Genomic DNA, 6,014 nt, shown 5'->3' with positions numbered 1-6,014 from the left:
ACTAGTCTTCTTGTACTAATTCTTACACTGAATATCATGAACGCTGTTTGTTCAGCAATCAAACAGAAAAAGCATTCACACGAGGGTGTAGATAGGGGCATATCCCCTCCCACACGAAGGTGATTTTGCGTTTTCAGACCTGAAATTCAGCGATCTGGTGCAAATTTTTGGTGCGATACTTTTTCATCGAAGTGTTGAAATCACGGAATTTAGCTCTTATTCCGAATGTGCACCATCTGTGCGTATGTATAAAGTCTAGTGAGGTAGAGCTTAGGGGAAGGGGGATTCCTCTTCCCGCTCGCGGAGCTTTTGCGTTTTTAGAATTGAAATAAAGCGATCTGGGTATAGCCACAGGAGAAGGCGTGGGCGAGTGTTAACTCCACCCTTCCCTTCCCATGGAGCTTTTATCTTTTTAAGGTTGAAATTGAGATATCTCGTATACGCATATTTGATGGAATCAACATCTGGGAAATCACCAAAAAAAGAAAAAGAAAAAAGAAAACACCTGATTGGGGGGGGGGGGCTGAGGGAGGAAAGGGTCGATTAAAAGGGGAAATTCCCCTTATACATGAGGGAACCTTCAGTTTTCGGAATATAAGTGATAAGTCTTGTGCACTCAGAATTATTCAGAATTTTTGTAAATCTAAAAAGTGTACTTAGCTAGGGAAAGAGGCACAGAGGGGGAGGGTTTGGGAGGGGGATACCCCCTCCCAAGCACGAGAGATTTTGCATATTTTGAATTGAAATTCAACGATCTGGTGCACACTTTGAGTGAAATGTATGTGCATGCATACAGTATACACGCATTTTTTTTTCCGCCTCCCAAATCCCCGGTCCAAATCTTAGGGGGGCGACCGCCCCCATCGCCCCCCCCCCCCTGGCTACGCCAGTGATTGGTATAGGCGCACATCCGCGAAGCCGTAACAAGTGGTGGACAAGGAAAAGATTCTTGAACAAGGTCTGACACACGGCGCCCTTCGTTTATCGCTGGGGCGGCACAGACACCATTTTGAAAAGTCAAAGGGTCATCAAGGCTGAGAAGCCATCGATGATTACAATCACAAATGAGTGGGTTATCTTGTGCATTTAGAGTAAGATAAAACAACGGCATGTTCTGACGACTTCTAGGAACGATATCCTCACTCAAGTAACGTAAATTGTTTCTCGTTAAGTCCAAATCGGATAGGTGCGAAAATATGCTGAGATGTGTACCTGTATTTCCATCCCTATTTCCTAATAATTCGACTTCATTCCCTTTTAGTATCAAATATCGAAGTGGGTGTATAATGTCTATTCTAGAACATTTTGACACAAAAGTAAGGCGATTGTAGGATAAGTCAAGGTAATCAAGCGTTGGGTACAAGTGCAAGAGTCGGTTGCAGTCAAAGGCCTTCACCGAATTTCCCTCAAGTTTGAGAGAAGAAGCGATCGGTGCAATGATCGATGGGATATTCTCTAATTTGCTAAATGTATACTGTAGTTTTTCGAGTTTCGGTGCCCGTAAATCATGATTCATGTCTGGAAATGAGAGTTTTGACCTCAAAGTAAGTTTTTCAAAGGTGATGATTTTACTTCCGCTAACTAGCAGTTGGATTAAAAAGCTGTCGGCGACTGTAACTTCTTTTAATGAAAGATCGTTTAACAAATGTATTATACACTGAGTTCCATTAAATTCTCCCACAGTCCCTCCAGTAACGTCGACTGATTCCCTTGGTCTTGCGGATAGGACAGCGAAATCGCTGCAGGTGAGCTCCACAGATGATTTTAGAAACAGTTGTACAATAGCTGTCTGTTCGAGGAAATGAAAACCTTTAGGCGAGATTAGGTTCCCTTCCCTACTCCCAACACAAACGTAATGTAATGATAGTGCTTCTAGAGCAGCAAGATCAACAATTAGTTTTGCGGTACCGCATAAATCAAAATGAAGAAGTTTTGGATAAAGTTGGGCAAGATTATGTGGGAAAATTGGGAGCCTGGTGTCACTCAGATCCAGTATCGTCAATACTGGAAGGCTAATTTCAAATACTGAAATGCTAGTGTTCTTAAGAATCAGTTCATTTATTTTTGGGGTAGTCAAAAACGCCGAAGGATCTATGAAAACAAGTGGATTGCTGCTAAGATCTATAAATGCCAGTCGAGGTGATATGGGAAATCCGTATACTGCTGCAATATGGTTGTATCTCAAATACAGCCCCTCAAGACTATACACTGCACCAAAGGTGTCCCAATCGACAAATGTTAGTTCATTTTCAGAAACATAAAGTCTCCGAAGGTGTATCATATTAGCTGCATATGGGAACCAACGCAATAACTTATTTTTTGACAGATAAAGAAACTGCAACCTAAGAGGAAAAACTATTTCTGTGTCGAAGGACGATATTGCGTTGTGATGCAAATTGAAATTGAAAATTTGCAAATTTGGAGTCTGAAATTGTCCACTGATAGATGATATTCTGTTTTCATCCAGATTTATATCCTCCAGACTGGGGAGGTTGTCAAAACTCGTGGCTTGAACTGATGAGATTTCGTTGCCTATCAGGTCGATGATTCTGAGCATTTTTAGTCCTGCGACAAGAGGTACGAAGGCAAGTTTGCTGTCCCATACCCTGAAAACTGTAAGTAATGATAGGCTTGTAACATCGTGTAGGATTTCTATCTGCGATGAGTGCACAGAGAAAAACTTTAGGGAAGAGCCGTTGGTAAACGAAATATGTTTTTCTGCACCTCTCACAACAACCAATGTTTCGAGAGTGTCGACTTTATCCAGAGTGGACGCAATTTTGAAATCTTTGTTTGTCCCTTTAACAGAAAGATATTTGAGCCTTCCAAAGACAGGTGAGATCAAGCGAATGCTTGGTAGGTACAATGATTGCAAATTAGGAAATCCATAGACGGAGTAGAGTTCAGTTAATCTATTTCCAATGAGAGATAAATAAGTCATGCTGCTTGGGAAAGCACCAGATGCGACCGAGGAGATGCGATTATCATTTAACCGCACAATGCTCAATGATGGTAGTGAAAACGTTCCTGAAATTATGCTTCTAAGTCTGTTCTTGCTAAGTGCGATCGATTGCAGTTGAAGCAGATCATTGAAAGACGATTTGTCAACCTTTTCAATCAAATTCGTACTTAAGTCTAATGTACGAAGGCTAGTGGGAAACTGATCTGCCGTAAAGTGTTTGATCCGATTATATGACAGGGAAAGTTGCTCAAGTTTTGGAGCATCATGTCTCAGGCTCTTGCCGATATCGGAAATAGCGTTTCTCGATAATATGAGTGATCTTAGCGAGGTAATGTTGCTGAAAAAAGGAATCCCTGTAAACAGATTCCAGGCAAGCGATAACGTGTTGAGCTCCCTCATATCGATGAACATATCCGTTGGAATATTTCTCAGAGAGTTTCGACTAAGCACGAACAACTTTGTCGATTGAAAGCCCTCGAAGAAGTCAAAAGAAATGCTGTCGTGTATTTCAACAATATCAACAAATGCGCAAGAAGTGTTATTACCTTCAGGACAAGACGGACATTTGCAGACATTAAATACACTATCGCACGACACAGTGTCCGAACCGGAATAACATGTACATATGTCACAGATGCTCCGCTTCCCAGTTACCGATGACAGGAGACAAGAGAACAGCAGCAGTGTCATAAGAGACCTGGTCGCCATTCTCTTCTTATACGGCGTATCGGCAGTTCGGTTCCTTGAAAAGTAAATGAACGAAAGGCTCCAGTTTGTGAAAAGAAATGAGATAAGAACAATAGACGTAAATAAACAAAATATTACAGAACAATGCTGACTTTTTTTTTGCGTATAGTAAATCAGTAGGGGTCGTTACAAGATTATCAAGCGGTCCCCATTTAAGTTGCACGAAGTCTCCCTTTTGTCAGATGCTCGTCGAAGAGGCAGAAAGCTTTGTAATCTATGTCCAATTGCCAAGTAAGCAATAACAAATTACTCATGCAAAGTGACACCAACTCAACAGATATTAGCCATCCGTGCACGACTGAGCACACTCAGAGAACGAGAACCTCTACACGTTTTCGCCCACACTCATCAAACAAACAAACAAACAAACAAACACACAAACAAACAAACAAACAAACAAACAAACAAACAAAACTCGCAAACCGTTCATAATTAAGTTACCCACCATGCGACCCTGGCAAGGATATAGGACTAATAGTCTGGCGCCTATTGGGACTATTATCGGGAAAGCTGAATAAAGTTCCTGACAAGATCTGAGTTGGAAAAAAAAATGTCGTACATTATTCACTGAAGCGCAATTTCGAAAATGTTCATTTTTTTTTCTTCAACAAGTTCTTTGAAGGGGGGGGGGGGATGAATCAATGCATACGAAACCTCCACAGAAATGACATTAGTTGCAGGTTTCAAGACGTAGATGAAAACATGATTTCATCAGGTTGTTTTAACAAACACCCCCTCCCCCCCCCCCCCCAAAAAAAAAAAAGAAAGATTGATAGATAGATAGATATATCAAAGATAAAGAACTCTCAGGTTTTCCTTCCCAGTGTAAGACGCAGGGAAATTCTCAGTGGGCAGAAAAGAAAGATAGATGTGACTAGCATAGAAAAAAAATGCATACTTTTCAAATTGATGGGTTCATGGGTTATCCAATGTAATGGCAGTGTTTTGCTGGTAATTTCAGTGTAACCGTTCCCGTCATCCTAGTGCGATTATTGTAATCCTGACTAATCCGTAATTGCGTAGGTTTGGCAATGATGAAATCCCATCAAAAGGAATTCCGACAACATTTTTAAAGATTCCTCTAGCATCATTCACCGTACCGAACCATCATTTTTATTCCAGTCATACCGTCTGACATTCTGCTATATAATGATATTCTCTAAATCTATTCTCTTCCCTCGGCACAAAACAAAGGGGACATGCAAAGGACACTATTCCTAGCCTGTACCAAAGAAATTTTAACATTGTTTAAAGAAGGTTTCATTGGGTGTGTATAGGTATAAATCCTTCACGAAAATCCCAGCTTATATCCAACTTAAGGCAGAAAAGAAACACTATCCTCAGTTATGTCAGTGCGCGATTATTATGATATGGAGAAGAAGACAGTGGAAGATTAAACAAATCCTTCACAGAATGTGCAGAAATGATTACATTATTAAGGATAGAAGAAGATAAATAGAAAAAAAAAAATATGTTAAATGGACAAAGACTGCGTAGTGGAAAGATCCCACAGCAAAGGATGTAAACAGGAGAAAGGACGTATGGGCGATGATTGCGTTGGCCGTTCTCCTCTCTTCCTGTTTTGTATTGCAAGGTAGCTTTGGATTGCGCGCAGCCTATCCACAAAGTAAAATGGCGGCCTGATATGATCCTTGCTTCAAGTAGCTCTCTGCGTCGAGATTTAAGCGGGCGCTGATGTCCATAACAGCCGAGCGTGAAAACGCGAAATCGATCTTTAAACCATTTTGCGCATGATCAAAGCAGTTTTTTCTCCATCACTCGAAAATTGATGGCTCGTTATCATTGAATGAAGACATACACACACGCGCGCTCGCACACACAAGCACACACACACTAAATCGCATGCACTGCATACATGAACGTGTCATGGTTACCTGTTTCCTATAGACTTAATATACCAGAAACTATAACTGACGGAACGTAAGACGGGTATAGAATGAAAGTTAAATACACTTGCAAAACAATAATTTAAATATCAAAGCTTAGTAAATTGATCGAAATTGGTTTTCAAATGACCGAGACATAAGAAATAACATTTTTTTTTTTTACTTTGCCTTTCAATATCTCAGAACCGATTTTCGTCATATTATCATAACCTTTTGATTCTTCTTAAAATTGTATGCTCTTTAATGGAGGAAAATAGAGCAATATAAGATCAATAAAGTCACCACTGGTAGCGGTAATGGACAGGCAGAGATGTATCTTAAGAAGCCTCTGAACATAGGAGGCTCCATCCCAAGGTATTAATAGCCAGGAACAATGTCCATATTCGGCAGCCTCCTCC

Source organism: Diadema antillarum, unplaced genomic scaffold (assembly GCF_040938485.1).
Source record: "Diadema antillarum isolate AM-2024a unplaced genomic scaffold, OU_Dant_1.0 seq00001338_RagTag, whole genome shotgun sequence".
Taxonomy (NCBI): Eukaryota; Metazoa; Echinodermata; class Echinoidea; order Diadematoida; family Diadematidae; genus Diadema; species Diadema antillarum.
The sequence above is the reverse complement of the archived record's forward strand: the minus strand, read 5'-3'. Positions refer to the sequence as shown.